The sequence below is a fragment of the Symphodus melops genome, assembly GCF_947650265.1.
Source record: "Symphodus melops genome assembly, chromosome: 5".
Lineage (NCBI taxonomy): Eukaryota > Metazoa > Chordata > Actinopteri > Labriformes > Labridae > Symphodus > Symphodus melops.
This window is the reverse complement of record NC_136695.1, coordinates 15,891,473-15,908,506: the sequence shown is the minus strand read 5'-3', so window position 1 is coordinate 15,908,506 and position 17,034 is coordinate 15,891,473. Positions and strand designations below refer to the sequence as shown.

At 41.5% G+C, this 17,034-nt stretch overlaps 1 protein-coding gene across 1 annotated transcript in view; it reads left to right on the top strand.

Annotated features, from left to right (window-relative positions):
* Nucleotides 1-17,034, top strand: part of cdkal1 (CDK5 regulatory subunit associated protein 1-like 1) — a 216,971-nt gene that overhangs the window by 3,375 nt on the left and 196,562 nt on the right. The gene's annotated exons all lie outside the window — the stretch shown is intronic.

Sequence of the window (17,034 nt, the reverse complement as noted above, 5' to 3'; positions counted from 1 at the left end):
CTACGCTCATCAAACTTTAGAATTTTTTTTTTTTAATTGAAAATGGTTCATTTGAAGATTCTATCAAAGTTACACTATAGGTGGAAAAAAAAGGGGGGGGGTCTGGTGCCTTCTCAAGGGCACCCTGGCAGTGCTCAGGAAGGGGTCTGCCACCTCTCCAGCTACCAGACAAATTTCCAGATTTGTTCCGCACCGGGAACCTTGAACCGGCGTCCCTCCGGTTCCCAACCCAAGTCCCCACGGACTGAGATACTCATGCCCAAATGTTTAGGGTTCAAGATTTTGTTACATTGTTGACCAGTTATTACATTTTGGGTTTTGTTACATTTTTTTTTACAACAATTTGGGTCATTGTTACATTTTGGGTAGTTGTTACATTTCGGGCTCAAACAAGGCCAGACCTATATAATGAACTTCATTACCAGGCGTCTGGTTGATGAGAGATCAAGTGTGTATATGTCCGTTTGTGCCTGGGTGCACAGATGAGATAGACCAACACACACAAAGCAGAATGAGCTGGAGACATGTGTTGTATTTGAGTTATCATATACAAACAGTAGTTTGGTGTGAAGAGAAAAGGACAAAATAAAACAGGTTTATGTAGGATAAGCTGTACAGCACCCTCACATAGACGGTCCAGTATGAGAGCTTGTATCTTGGTACATGCAGTGGCTGTTTGGGGGGTTTGGTATATAGAGAGAGTCAATAATGACCCTGCAGATGTTTTCTTGAGGAACTGGGGTTCTGAAGCCTGAAAAGACATGAATCACACACTTCAAAAATGCAGATGTACTCACACACGCACAAGACACAGTTTACCTATGAACACAGGCCAACATTTGCTTCTCTGGAAGTTAGACTCTTGATATGTGCATGTGCTTCACCTTTCATTGTGATCAACATTTGTCTGTTCCCTGAGCTCGTCACAAACGCAACCTTTCTTTCACACATTTGTCTCTTTGATGTCTCTCTGACTCTTTCTTGACACAGAAGTCATGTCAGTGTGAAAAGAATCACTTGAGTTTTTCTCTGACATTTACCTTGTCAATGTCATTTAAACAATGGTATTTTATTAAATGTTTCTCTTTTTTTGTGTGTGTGTAAAATAGGATATTTCAGAGACTTCATATGTGTTTCCAGAAAGCTTTTAGCAAATATCAATTTATTGCTGTTTCATTAAATTTAAGCTCAGAAGAATTCATTGGGACATCTGCAGACAAAAGATTTCACTCCTTTCATATTCATGTCACAACACATGCACATAAACAGTTCACTTGTCTTCGTGTATTCTGTGTTTGAATATGTTGCAGTTTGCCTGTGCCTGTTTGAAAGACACATAACAGTAAAACATGTCAGCAGGTGAAATCTTTTCTTAAAGTGCCAAAAGAAAACGAGTCGCTGTTTTGATAGCTTTCCAGTGGCCTTTGCATATAGTTTGTATGAGTACATTCGTGTGTGTGTGTGTGTGTGTGTGTGTGTGTGTGTGTGTGTGTGTGTGTGTGTGTGTGTGTGTGTGTGTGTGTGTGTGTGTGTGTGTGTGTGTGTGTGTGTGTGTGTGTGTGTGTGTGTGTGTGTGTGTGTGTGTGTGTGTGTGTGTGTGTGTGTGTGTGTGTGTGTGTGTGTGTGTGTGTGTGTGTGTGTGTGTGTGTGTGTGTGTGTGTGTGTGTGTGTGTGTGTGTCCCTATGATGTCCTCCAACCTATAGCACAACATGTATTGTATTCCCATCAACATGCTGGGCCACACATCCTTCTTTCTATATGTGGCTGGACACTTAACATTGAAGCTGTCAAACTGTTCAGTGCAGTGTTTATTACATGTTTAAAAAAACAAGCATTTATTAATAATGAACATAAAATTTTTACTTTCATATATATACACACACACACACACACACACACACACACACACACACACACACACACACACACACACAGAGGGAAAGAGAGAGATGTTACAGAAGGACAGAAAACGGAGTAGAATCAAAGAATCCTTTCTGATCCCATTTACTTGGTTCTACTTCAATCTATTGATTAGGTTTGGAGTAAAGATTGTGGTTTGCTCTCAAATAAAAACCCTTGTGACGTTATAAAGTACGTAATGAGTTAACACAGATGATGTAAGTGACATTTAAAGTGATGTCATGTCTAGCAGCCCTGGCAGACGTTGCTCCCCCCCCCCATCTTTTCCACCTGTCCTCTTTTCTTTGCTTGCTTCATAAATTCAATGACCACTAGATGTCGCCGCTTGGATATAAATTAAAGCTGGTGTATGAAAAGCTATTGCTCACTTATAAAGGTTTATTTTATTAGCAAAGACTCTGTTTACCTCACTGACACCTCTTATCAGTTTCTTCTATGACAGCACACAGCCGTCCTCTGACAGTTAGGATTTCTAAGAGCCTTTACAGGGAGAATGTCTCTTTAAGGTCATGTGTGTGTTTAGTTTCTGCATGTTCTTCAGGTTACATTTTATTATTTACCACTTCATTTCACGATTTTTACCCTACTTTGTAGCTCAGAGAGGTTTTGATCCTTTACTGAATAAGCTTCAGAGTTCTCTCCCTCAATCTCTCTCTCCCTCCCCCAGACTTCTCTTTTCCTCCCTCTCGTTTCTCTCTTTACAAAGTACTCTAAAGGTCAGCGTCTTGCTGCTTAAGCTGAAGGATTAGATTGGTTTCTGTTTCACTCCTCTTTGCTTTTTATCCATGCCTTTTACCTTTTGTTTGCTTCCCTGCCTCTTCGTCCCCTGTCTCTTTTCACCTGCACATCCTTGTTTTTCTTTGCCCACCCTCCTTCACGGGGCGTGACATGAGTATCTCCACTCATTGTTTTTCATTCTGGAAGGAGGAATTGCCTGTCATGGCTAGATTCAGGGGGAGATTACACTCAGAACAGCGGCGGTTGTTTTGATGCAATGTCGTCGTCTCAAGTGCCATGAAATTGTTGGGAGTGTTTTGGAGAGAGTGGGAATAGTGTGGCATGAGAAGGACTGCGTTTTTGAATGGGCATCGTGAAGGATGTCGTGTCTAGTCTTTGGCCAAATAGAACACCGGGACTTTTCCGTAAGTTAAACATTATAATTTGCGAGTCCTTCTTCAAAACGCCTGTCGAAAAATGATGAGATCATGCGGAAGAAAAGATACCTCTTTAGTTTATGGATACCCGCAGTGTAGATCTGCAGAGTTCAATGAGTTTAGTCGCACAGACATAACCCACACTTCTCTAAAACATGACATCATTTTCTTTCCTCCCTCCCTCTCGTCTTTCCTGCCGCTTTTCTCTCAATCACAGCCCCTGCCCTCCCCTGTCCTTCTCTCATCCCTCTCTCCAACTCTTTCTTTCTCTCCGAAACTATGACATCACCTGGTCAGACGTAGTAGCAGTTCTTTTGGTCGCCTCTAGGTGGCAGCATATCCCCATTGGAGGAGCTTTTTTTGTGCTCATCTCTGCACTATAAGGATGAGGTCATCCCTCTGAAACACATGCTCTGGTTTTTCATTCACAGTTTGAAAAGTAGTAACTTTCAGTCCTTGAAGGTCGCTTGCACGTGATCTTATGAAATCATTTATGTTTATGAAATAAGATCATGTGATATTGTTCTGTGAAAGATTGAATATATAGACTCTTACAGAACTACAGTACTGATAAATAAGATGTGATGTAAGGTGGTTAAAAGGTTGATGACCTTTATTGTAGACCTTTACTCCTAAGTTAGGGTGCAGCTTGGTAATTATAGCCAAGTATTTTATATTTCACATGAGCTCTTCCTCCCATCAAATGTTTATATGCATGTTGCTGTCAAAGTAAAGAAATCATTAGTTCTTACTTAAAATCTATATGACATGTACAACAAATATTTGGCCTTTATAATCCCTCTGATTACACATGCGTCTCCTTTCAGGCTTTTGTGTGTTTTGTATGTACTTCAGCGACCTGTGTCACTCACCTCTGCTCCATTTCTTGTCCCCACACTTGTCGTGCTGCCTGTTCGAGCTGCGGCCGGCCCGTCCTGAGTTGCTGCTCCTCTGTGTAACCAAAGGGGGCACTGTTTACCCATGATTGTACACAGTCACACATTTGATCAGCAGAGCAATGTGCCAAAAAGTGACTTCATGGACAGGCTTGTATGCTCACACATGGCCCTGCTTACACACACACACACACACACACACACACACACACACACACACACACACACACACACACACACACACACACACACACACACACACACACACACACACACACACACACACACACACACACTCTTCATGGAAAGGCGCACACCAGGATATTTTGATTGTTTTTGGCTGCTCCCCTCCCCATCTCCTCACAGCCAGCAAGCCGCACACACAGCACTTCAGTTATGATTTTACATACCGGTTAGGCAAAATTGTTCCCTGGTACACACTGTCAGCCAAATCAGTCGCTCTCAGTTCCTGGTTAGGACACAGACGGTTGGAGGATATGAATAACAAAGAGGGTGTGTGAGCTGTTGTGACAAAGTGATACGAGGACTCCAGTGATCGGAAGGTATTACAGGTGTTGCTGTGAGCTCAAAGAGCAGGAAACGTCCAATGCATTTTAATCCTCCTGTCCCCTTTAGACAATAAACAGCCTTAAAAGTATGACTGATATCAGATCATTGTTGGCTTTGAAATAAAGCTACATAGATGCTGAGGAATTCTTTCACTCTTTTGTCACCTCGTGTATTGTGTTTCTATTTGTAAGAAAGCACACATAGCAGCATACATGATGTAGACATATTGTCATTCTATTATCATTTGAATTGAATGAATTTGCTCTCTTAGTGTTATTTAAAAGTATTTTTCTATTGGACAGGTTTTAAAAACGAAGGCAGGAACTATAACAAACCCTTTCTTTTCCAACTTCTCCCGTATTCGTGCTACAAGTGTCTCTGCACCACTGATATTGTATTACATCACTGTTGAGAGTATTCCCACTCTGAGTGTGTGTACCTCGCATACGTGCCGTCTCATTCATAAAACGGAGTGTGTGAGTGTACTCTGATTGGCTGCGTCTGTGCTACGCAACATTACACGCCGCAATGATGTAGCCAATGAAAACCCACAATCCTCTCTCCGACTCCTCCTCTCTCACACACACAGACGTCTGCACACACAGAACGCTTATACACACACACACATTTGCTGGTCTCACACGCAGTCTTAGACATGGTAGGAATTCATAGCGTACAGGGAAAGTGTGTGAGAGACAGTTTTTTCCCAACAGCTGTCATTCAGCAAGATTAGGCATATCACCTGGTGTGCGTACACGCGTGACAAAGACACCGTATGTCAACCCCCATCTTAAAACTGTGCGTTAGACAGTTCCATTTTCTGGATTGAGAGAAGGTAAGGGATGAGAAAGAGTAAAGGCGATGTAAGGAAAATGAGAGAAAGAGCCAGGAGGAGGAGGGTGCTGTGATGAAGGGCACAGCCGACGGAGACGGATGCATTTGAAGCCAAAATCAACCGATGCAATAGTTGGAAAAAGGGAGACAAACAGTGACACGCTGCCAGGGCACACAGAATAGACTCTGACTGATCTACAGAAAGGGAAGTGCAGCAATAGATAGATAAAGGAGTAACAGAAAGGAGCGAGGTAGAGAGAAAGGAAGTAAGCATTTTTCAGGGTGAAGAAAACAAACTGAGCATTAAAAATCGAGTGGTAAAGGGAGTTTAATTTTTGTGTCTAGGAGTGAGAATTTTTTCAGTTAGAAATGTATCATCTTTTAGCCGACCTTTTGTTTCAACTTTTTGAAGATCCATTTTAAAATGTCAGGACTTGTGAAAAATGCTCATCAAGATTTCCTAATTTCTTACAGACGGTCCACTGAACAAAGACTTGTCACATCCAAAATGACAGAAGACCCCTTACGTTGAATGAAGCAAATGTTTGATATAGTTGATTGAAAATCACATATATATATATATTTAACTTCTTTTGAGTAATTGTTGCAGGTCAAGAAATTGGACTGGAACGTAATGCTTGGAATGGTTTCATACACTCCAGGCTGTGCTGACTATCACAGGTAGTTCTCAATAACACGATGGAACAAACTAACCTGTACCTCTGTCCGTTTGGAATATACGAGACAAACTTAGTGACACGTATAATTGGACTTTTGTTGCTTTTTTTTTTTCTTCCGTTGAACAGAACTCGTACCGTGACCTCAAAACTGGGCTACAAGCCAAAAGGTGACGAGCACACATTTGGCAGGTAGAAAGGCTGTTATTATGTAAATATTGACAACGCATCATGGGCGTTAAAAGAATCTTTGCATATTTAAGGTGTCGTTTAACTAAGCAGATGTTCAGACAGAACAGCAAAACAACTGCTGACAGACATTTGTATTAAACTATTATTTTGTAGTCCTGCATGTGTATTTTTGTCAAAGCAATATTTTAAAGAATAATGTGTATTGGTCCTCACACACACACACACACACACACACACACACACACACACACACACACACACACACACACACACACACACACACACACACACACACACACACACACACACACACACACACACACACACACACACTTTCTCTGTAAAGCCCTACAAATACACATACTACAAATAGACCTATGGGTCTGGGCAGTCAAGTGTAACCATTTAGGGGCCGTGAGATTAAAGTGATCACAAGCACTCCGTGTGTGTGTGTGTGTGTGTGTGTGTGTGTGTGTGTGTGTGTGTGTGTGTGTGTGTGTGTGTGTGTGTGTGTGTGTGTGTGTGTGTGTGTGTGTGTGTGTGTGTGTGTGTGTGTGTGTGTGTGTGTGTGTGTGTGTGTGTGTGTGTGTGTGTGTGTGTGTGTGTGTGTGTGTGTGTGTGTGTGTGTGTGTGTGTTTCGGTGATCCTACAAGGTGACCCATGTGTAGGCAGAACCCCGTTACCATTTGGAGGCCATAGGATTAGGCACACCAGCCTTAGCATTCCCTCGAGGGAGCGATGGATAAAGTGGAAGAAGGAAAACGGGATAGCTCGAGGAAAAAACGGATCAAAGCTCAATCCAATCCATTTATTACTCTCGAGGAAAATACTTTTTAACAGCATCTCAATTGATCTGACACATTGTTCAAATTAGCCGTAGGGGTCTGTAGTGCCATCTTCTTCCAACAGAACTACCAGTGGACTCAGGTAAATGGTGAGATACGTCCATTATGACCTGTGTTGGTTTTCTGAAGTCTTAACACAATCCAAACAAGTTATTATAGAGACTACAAAAGTAACCGGGGTAACAAGGATTATTCTTCCCCTGTACTAATATCTCAAAGGATAGACGGGTCTTTCTTACTGCAACAAGCTCTTTCCATGCAGTAGTTGAGGTTCAGAGCAAGAACAGAGAATTACAGTTGACCTGAAAGAGAGAAACCACTTGTTCCTAAGAGAAATAACAAAAAAACAGAAGAAATTGATTCCCCAGAGGATGGTGATAGCTCACCCTTGTTTCTGGACTAGAAAGAAGAAGTATAGGTGAGGGGAGGAATAAAAACGGAATAACAGATCACCCTTTCAGTCCTCCCTGTGCCCATTCGTTTGTTCACCTGCTCTTTCATTTCTCTGATGAAGGAAAGAGATAAATGAAGGAAGAAGCTGGATAGTGATTCCTTTCTGCTTCCTTCTAGAGGAGGAGAGTGTATTCCCTATTCCCAGCAGAAGCCAGCCAGTCAACCCCCTGTTATCTCAGGAATACCACAGGGATTGGGAATGCCCTGAAGGAATATAATGGGAATATCATGGAGGGGATGTGAGTAATGGGATAAGGCAAGAGCTGAGGGAAAGGCTGAGCGAGCTGGCGGCAATGGAGGAAGGGAAAGACAAGGTAACCAGGGAGGATCGTAGGTTGTCTGGAAGGGGGATGAGGTGTGAAGCCAGGTTGTGCTCACATTCAAAATGTTGAGCCTTAAATCCAAGCAGGGAGATGACACTTTCTGCCAGCAGGTGTGAAAAAAGAAAAGAAAAAAGAAGTGCTAATGGCCTTCAGATTGGTACTTCAAATCTCAGATCAAAGCGTCCACTCAGAGATTTAAGTTCCAGGCTTTGCCTTTCCTTCAACAAGTTGCATCAGGTGTCATTTAACAAGACATTTAACCCCCAGCATCTCGAGTGGACCTGCTCAGTGGGTAACAAGACAAGCCTGTGGATTTGTTGGGCAGCTCCCACTTGTGTTTACATAGCCCACCTTCCTCTGCCTCTGCCTTACCAACTCTTCTCTAAGGATTGCAATAATGTCAAACCTAAAACAAAGATTTATTTATGCACTAACTGCAAAATTTTTTCATTTAATTAAAAATATTTAGGCTAAGTCAGCTTATTGTGTATTGATCACAAACCTGATAGTGAAAAGATGAGGGGATCATAAATCTAAAGCCAACATGGTCTTTTAAATCGGATGATTGGATCTTGTTTTTTAATGGTCCATTCAGACTTGGCTGCAGATCAGTGAAGTGATAAAGCCATATGTGTTGCTCAGAAGTCATTGGTCGTTGTTTCACTTATTTCAACCTCAGCGGGTGGCATACAATGTGAGCTTGGGCTCTTGAGTCATTCTCGAGGTGGTTCACTTTCATTTTACAGACGCTGCATATTGAGTACGAAGGGGCAGGCGTCCTCGTACCCGGGGGATTATAGAATCCACAGTGCGCTCTCGACGCTTGCCTTCAATGAAGACAGAACAAGGGGAACGTTTGACTGCTCCATTGACAGTACAGGTCCGATGTTAGGACTGTATGTTGGACACAGCCATACATTACCAAAGCTAAGTGAGTGACAAGCAGGGACAGATACAGATCTTGACAGAACTTTTACCTGCCTCACACGTCTTCTCCCCAAAAGTAATTAGAAACAGCTGGACAGATGTTTTATAGACAAACTAATGCATCGTGTTTTTGGTCTCTTCATAGGATTTAATGACCATAATTATAAAATCCAAGATTACCAGGCCCTACACTTACCTTTTTGAAGTGGTAGCCAGTCATCAGATTAACTTAAATTTGGTTCGCTAATTCTACTTGCATGATATTTTAAGTATTAAAGATACTATGCCGTTAAGTATTGGCTAAAATGGAGAACATTTGGTTTTAAGCTTTCTGACATTTCTTTGTCATTTGTTTCCTATCTGATCTGTCACTCAGATTCAGTCGTCTTGTGTCGTAGGCATGACACCTTTACCTTGATGTAAAGTCTGTTTTAACGTCCTTCAACATGCTGCTCAGAGCCAGAAGGTTGCATTGAGAGTTCCCCTGATGAATATAAGAAGGAACAGACTGATAATAAGGGACCTGGAGGACAAGCTGTTTCTTTCTCATTATTTGACCGAACAAACTGCCCTAAAATCAAAACATTGATGTTTTTATGCAATTATACTTCCTGATGTGTTCATTGAAGTGATGTCAGAGCTCACTTAGCTTTCCTCTTTTAGAGGACAAACAGTCCGATAACGTGTCAGACTCCTTGTCAGTAAATCTAAAAAAAACCCCACCAAAGTACAACGATCTATATTCTTTGACATTTGACAACTAATTGTCGCCTTCTCTTTTTTTGAATAATTAGCTTGTCTGTTATTTTACAAGCTGAAAGAGACTTTAGTCTATTTCACTTCGAATGTGTCCTCTCCTCTTTGTTTCCCCTGTCATCTGGACTCAACAAGGAAAACAAAATGTAATTTCCCTCATGAAGAAGAAATGAAAGCTTGAAAGACGTTAGTAATTAACGTGGCATGAATGCTGTTAGTGTGGGCGGAGAAAGAGTGCGGGTGACATCGGAATGAAAAGCAAAGGAATCGAGAGTTAGCCATTCAAGGGCATGCAGTCAATGACTTTCCTGACTTTCAAGGCCCACTCCGAGGTGTTTCCTCTCTTCCCCTTTTGTGTGGCTTTGGAAGATAACTTCTGCTTTCTGTCTGAGCGTCCAATGTTCAGCCATTAGTGCCATTACTCACTGACCAGCAGGGGTGACCTGCATCGCTCTGTGCGTCTTCATATGAGGCCACCTGCTGAAATAAAAGCTCTGGCTACCTGGCTGTCAGCAAAAAAAAAAAAAAGAGAAGAGAGGGAGCATGAGTGCTTGTGAGTTGGTTGAATTTAAGAGTTTTGTGACGCCTTGCGGTAGGTTCCCTTCACCCCCTCGCCATCTCAAGAAACATATCACATTGTCAGAAATGTAAAAAAAAGGAAAAGAGAATACCGAGTTAGGAATTTGGAGGTCCTCACAAGTGTTCAAATGCACAGCAGTGTGTGTGCACACTTTTGTCCTTTGTGATAAATTAATTCTACATGTGTCTCTGTCTGATCCACCCTTCATACATATAAATGAATCATCTTGCTGCTAGATTTCCATGTGAGAGCACAGATATTAGATAAAGTGGATTTAAAAGCCGCAGCTGATTTGAGCAGTGGGTTTAATTTGAATCATCATTGGTCAAAGTAACCTTGATCACCAAGCAGAAAAGATGACTTAACTGGAAGCAGCAGGACATTGACCACAGATAAATTGTGAATGAATAAAAGGTGTTTGGCCATGCGCAGGATCAAGCCTTATTGGTTCATCCGCTGTCCACTCGCGATCATACAGGTTTGTGGAGCTCAGGTTCCCTTAGATTGGCAACAACAGCATTTGTTGTGCTTTTCTTCTCTTTTAACCACACTTCCCCTTCCCATCCTTAACGTATTAGACGTAGTTTTAGATCTATTCTGACACATTTTAAATAGGCCTCTATGGTATGAAGCTACTGTCAGATAAGGAGGCCATGTCTTTTGTAATTCAAACGGGTTTTTTTTACCTTTATTTTTCTTTTCAACATGTACCTCCTGAATCCAAAATAAACCCAGAAAGCATCCATGCTAAATTGGCATCAAGAAATCCGAGGGCTAGAATAAGTGGCGTACTTCTCAAAGTGTTTTGGTGTGTATGTTATTAACAGGCTCGCAGGATCAGTGTTTGGCTTGGATGCATTTCAGTCTAAAATAAACTGATAAGGTCAACCTTAAGGAAACATTACGAGTCATTTTATTTTTAATTTCAGTCATTTATCTGTGTTTCTGTCTCTCTCATTAGCATTCCATTAACTGTCAGTTGTTGGATCAAACACTCAGGCACACGGATACATGCACATACCCGAGTGTGTGAAGTTTATTGATAATCCGAGGCTTTCCACATGGCAGGCAGATGGCTCTTCTAATCTCCCAGACAGACACTGCCTTTTGATATCTGATCTGATCTGATGATTTCTCTCTCTGTGTGTGGGTGTGTACCCGTGTGTGCTTACCAAGGATGAACTTGATAAATGTGTCCTCAGAAAGCCCTTTCTAACTTGTGTGTGTGTGTGTGTGTGTGTGTGTGTGTGTGTGTGTGTGTGTGTGTGTGTGTGTGTGTGTGTGTGTGTGTGTGTGTGTGTGTGTGTGTGTGTGTGTGTGTGTGTGTGTGTGTGTGTGTGTGTGTGTGTGTGTGTGTGTGTGTGTGTGTGTGTGTGTGTGTGTGTGTGTGTGTGTGTGTGTGTGTGTGTGTGTGTGTGGTTCTGTGTGTATGGCTCTTGAGCCTTCTGTTGTGTGTAAGTTATTTTACGGTTGCGGTTTGATGGGTGTCTGTTTCCATATCATAAAGAGACTGTGATCAGTGGCTGACGAGGACTGTTATGAAAAACCCTAGATGCTAACGTGTCAATCGGGCTTTGGTATCATGAGTGTGAATATTTCATCTTTTTTGAATTGTACTGTAAGCTGTGAAGTGTACATGTGTAATCTTTCTACATTTACCATCTACCTTGTTTAATTTTGCTAAAATTTTATTAAGCTTCTTTCAATAACACCATGAAGGCCTGTCATTATTCATTATTTACTGTAACTGAACCCACTGTGCTGTGTTCCAGCTTCAGCATTGTTTGGTAAATAGTAGTCACAACCTACTATCCAACATGGAGATACTGGAAGTGTTGAGGTAATTTTAGCATTAATTAATTAATATATATATATTTTTTTTAAATAAATCACAGCTCAACTTTAAAAACATGCAGAAATGGTTGATTTACACCAATAATCAAACTCCACATGCTCCTGATGTGGTAATACTCTCAGAGTGAGGGAAGGACTGCTGGTAAAGAGAGGTCAAAAATCTCTTTTATGTAAATGCAGTTTTTTCATGGTTCTAAAAACAGGTTAATTTGTCGTTTTGATGACCAGCCTCTTGCACTAAAGCTACATCACCCATGCTATGTTAAGTCCATGTGTCACAGCAGCACTAGCACACTGCTGCCTGACTACCTGTCTCAGTGTTTTGAAATCACAATGAGCATGCTAGCAGCCTGACTGTCTCAGCTTGATTTAGCTTCTCTGACCCGATATCTGATTAAAGAGATTGTGTTGTGTGTGGGAGCTGGATTAGCATATAAAAAGACAGTGACAGGACATCAGATAATTCTGATGCCATCTGTTTTCAGCAAAAATTTGATAGAAGAAGAGTGTGTGTGTGTGTGTGTGTTCCTGTGTCTGTGTGCTATCCGCACATCCCTGCTTTCTGTAATTGTTGTTCCTATTTTTTAAGGCTCGTCATATTTTGTATTTGCAATGCATATTTTGCTGCCGATTTATTTTTTCTTCTGTTTTCCTTCCATTTTCCTCGGAGTGAAAAACAGTCCTCCTATTAACACGGACTCTAAACAAAAGCCATCAATTATTAACAATAAAAAACCCTTTAAATTGTTGTATTTTGTTATAATTTATTAATCGGTTGGAACATTGTATGGGATTTGACTTTATGTCTGCCCCACCAAGCTAATGTATTCACACACACACACACACACAAATAGGCGTGAGCAAGTACACAAACAAAAATGCTTTCAATAGTTTCAGAGAAAGATTATCCACTGAGATGTTACGTCTTCATTTCTCAAAAATCAGATTTAATAAATTCTGCTATTCCCCTTTAATACATAGCTGGTTAAAGCAGCACGATTGGTACGTGTTGTTTATGGATGAATGAATGGTGTAGGTATACTGAGCTGCATTGACAGAGTAACAGGAAAGAAAACAGAGAGGCTGTGTAATACTCTCTTTGGTATATCTGTTACGATCAAATAGATATGCTAACTCCATTTTGGTTTCCTTGTGTTGTAGATCGTCATAGTCTTTGAATAGTGTGAATGCAACTACAATACATTTCAAAATAAGCCAGTAGAAAGTAAGAAATAGATGAGACGGCTGGCAGCCAAATGACATCAGACATTGTTCGTAATTTAAATTATTAAATGAATGTTTTCAGAGATTTTGAGGCGTGTCTGTTATTGTTTCACCGAGTTTCTAAGAAAATCAAATCAGTTCAACATCTGACAGACTGATATTTGTATTGAAGTATTTGTTGTTGTTTCAAACGCGATCTAACCTAGTAACGGTAACCAAGGGGGGCGGGGCTTGACAAAGGGTCAGTTGAACAAGGTGGTCCACTAAGCTTATCATGTGCTGTTTGTGCACTCTGTGATTTCTGTCTGATTCTCGCCTCCATCTTCTCAGGAGAAAGCGAGATCAAACAGCTCTGTGTGTGTTTCTACTTTACTTTTCAGAATCTCAAATACTTTATTAATCCCAGGGGGAAATACGGTTGTTTCAGTTGCTCATCGTTACGTTGCCGTGATGACACCGTAGGCTGTTGACAAGGACGGCCTTTCTTCATTAACGCTCCCGGTGGTATCCTGTTCGGCCTGGACAGTCTGGGAGACGTTGTTGTCGGGAACTTCCTGATGCAGCCACACCTGTGAAGCTAATCAGGCTGCACTCCCAATACTCTCGCTGACTCCGAGCTAACGCCGTTAACTCATCCAAATTATTCTCCAGGGACCTCAGAGATGGCATAAAACTCCTCTCCTGTGTCTTGGTGTCACTCTCCTCCCTCGCCCCTGCGTGTCCGGGGATAACAACAATTGTGTAGGTGCTGTGCCGGCCAGCTTCAGCACAAACAGCTGATCTCGGCTGTAAACAATGCGGGGGATGCTGCGCAACAATGAGGAGATGGAACGAGTCATAACATGTCTTAAAACTGAAGGTCCTGAAACCATCCCAATCCCTCACTCCAAAACACATGGACAGAGAGGGCCCTGCTCAAAACAATCGCCAGCAAATGAGGAACGACAAAGAACAGACCAAAGTAAGACGATAAGCACCAGGAAGTCAGAAACCAACAGGAGCAGCAGCAACAGGCAGCCTGCGAGGTTGGCACATGCGCTGTGCTGTTTCAGATTGTTCTACTTAATCTTGAATCGCTCTTTCACTTTAGCCACTTTCACACATGCACTTCCCGAGTTTTTCTGAGTCACTCTTTAACGTCCCTCATAGCTGAAGGTTTTCTGCATAACTCTTATGTTTACTGCACATCCAAGATACCAATCAAAGCAACCTATTGTTTGTAGTTCAATGTATTGACAGTATCAACGAATGAGTGGAAAAGAACATCCTGATAAACAGAAGAAAGTATAAAGCAGCTCCACTACGTGCCTGACGATCGATCCACAGGGCAGGCTCGAGGTGAATTCTCCAGAATATTATCTGCTGCATTCATGTTGGCTCGTCCAAAATGTTTTGAAAATTTTTAGGAGTTTTATGCTAGTGTGAAAAACTTTTTTTTATTTCTCGGTTCCAGGCCTTTAGAAAATAGTTTCTATTCATGATGAATATTTCAGATTCCTTTTTAAAATGTGTCCAACTAGTTCACCACTTTTTTTTTTTTCTGTGGTATTTTTGGCCATCGTTTTATTTCTTCATGCTTGTTTCTATGATTTTTTTTATTTTTATTTTTTATGATTTTTTTCACTTCCTTCCATCCATAATTCAGATGGTATCTCTTACTCTTACCATCTTTGTCTTTCACCTTCTATGATATCTGTCTCTGTCTACACATTGATCCTCTAATCAGCAGTCAGCAGTGTCTGGAGTTTACTTTTCAAATTATATGCCTCACATTCTCCTTCTCTTCTCTGCTCATCTAACCTCTCTCTAACTTTCTTCTGTGTGTGTAGTTGGAGAGTACATATGAAGGTACAGTACAAGAGTCTGGGGAAGGCAACATGAGCTGGCTTCAAACTCTCAACATCATAAGGACATGTTATGTGCCTCTGCCTTCAAAGCCACGAGGAAACCCCCTATGTTCTGTATCGGAGAAATAAAAGCGCTCTGCATCTGGGCTATTTGCATATCATTTGCATATGAACCCCAACTGGCTGTTTTTGGAATGCCAAGAGGCTAAATTCAGTATTTATTAGCCGGGCCCATAACTAGTTTTCACTTCTCTGTGGCATTTGCATCTGATTTGCATGTCCCACAGCTTGGATCTGGGAATAAGGGGCCAGATGACCTAAATTGTTTTAATTCCACAAAGAAATAAAGAAAATCTGAGGAAAGTCTAATTATTACTATTAATCGAATTAGGACACTTTACATGTGGAGCGTAAATATGCGAAGGGGTTATTAGCTGCAAGAGCAAGCTTGGACAACTAGCTTTTCATGCTAACTGCACGCGCACATAGATAAGCTCATTTTGGTCTGCAGGTTGTTGAGCAAACAGCTCCTCCATTCTGAGTTCTTGAAATACATTGCTCCAAATAATTTAAGGAACAACTGATCATCACAGTTTAACACCAGGTCAGTGGAATTTTAGTGATACCCTGATGGATCAATAAGAGTCTGTTTCTGACAGTTTGCTCAGAAACATGCAAACCTATCGCACAAAGGAGCAGATACCGATGGTGCTGCTGCGCCCTTCTGCAGTCCGGTCCGCTTGTCCTCGTGTAGCTGCTGGTCTCCCGGTATCTCCTCCACACTCTCGAGACTGTGCTGGGACACACGCGTGAATGTGAGAGAAGAATCAGGATGAATAAGGAGAGTTGTCTGGGGCCTCACATGCTTGAAAAAAAGAACCCTTCTTGCTTTTGCCTCGACATTGCACTTTTATTTGCATCAAAGCTGCTGAAAGTGATCCACCTTCACTTGTACTTCTTCAATGGACAGATTGAGATCCCTGGTGTTAACCTGTTTGAGCTGTGTACTTTAAAACTTTACAGTCCCTATCAGTCAGGTCATTTTCTAAATGTTCACAAATAATGTGAAGGAGTGACTGACTGTTGCTATACAGACCTGTTTAATCCTTTCTCAATCCACATGCTGCATGTTTTTTTCACACCTGAAGTGCAACACATGCTAAAGCTCATATGTCCACCTCTGTACATTCATGTAAAATGTCTGTCTCTAGTCTGAACAAGCACCCTGATAACATGTACGTTCAAGACATCTGGCAAAATGAAGCAATCGTGATTCTAAATAAAAGTCCTGCTTGGTCTTTGCTGCCTGCTCATGTGTTGGATGGTGGATGAGCTTTATAGAGTCAAAGAAACACTCGTTATTGCCTGGCATGCTGGTGTCAGATGAACATTAACCATGTCTCCCACAGTGTTAAGAAATGATCACGTCCGCCATGCTCTGCTGAGTTGAACGTTTGGAATCAAATTAGAGCTCCACAAGGTTTATGTTTAGTATACAGTTTTTTTCTTTAAATTGAGAGTGATGTCATGAAAGGGATGGGGACAGCTCTGGGTTTCTGACATACACTGCTGTAGTTAAGGGGACGCCTTTTTAATTTCTGCAAACGGGGCTTTCCTGCTCAATCAAAGCCTTTCGGTTTATCTCAGTAAACCTCCATTGAGTTTGTTGCCTGATCATGGCTGAATCTCTAGTCTTAACGCCTCTCCATGGATCACACTGTAAACGAGTGGTGTTTTGATTTGCAACATTTTCAACTGACGCACAGGTTATCACACACGTTGGTTGTAACTTTTAATATCTGACTCCGACGTCATTTTACCCTCGAGTGAGTTTGTTTCCAAAACAGGCATCGTGTTAACAGTTGACTGGCACACTGGTTCGGTTTTGCAGAATACGACCTTGAGCTTTCACGTCTATCAATCATAAAGTTACAGCGTGATGAACGTAACTCTGAAAAATCGGCCACATCAATCAGTCCTG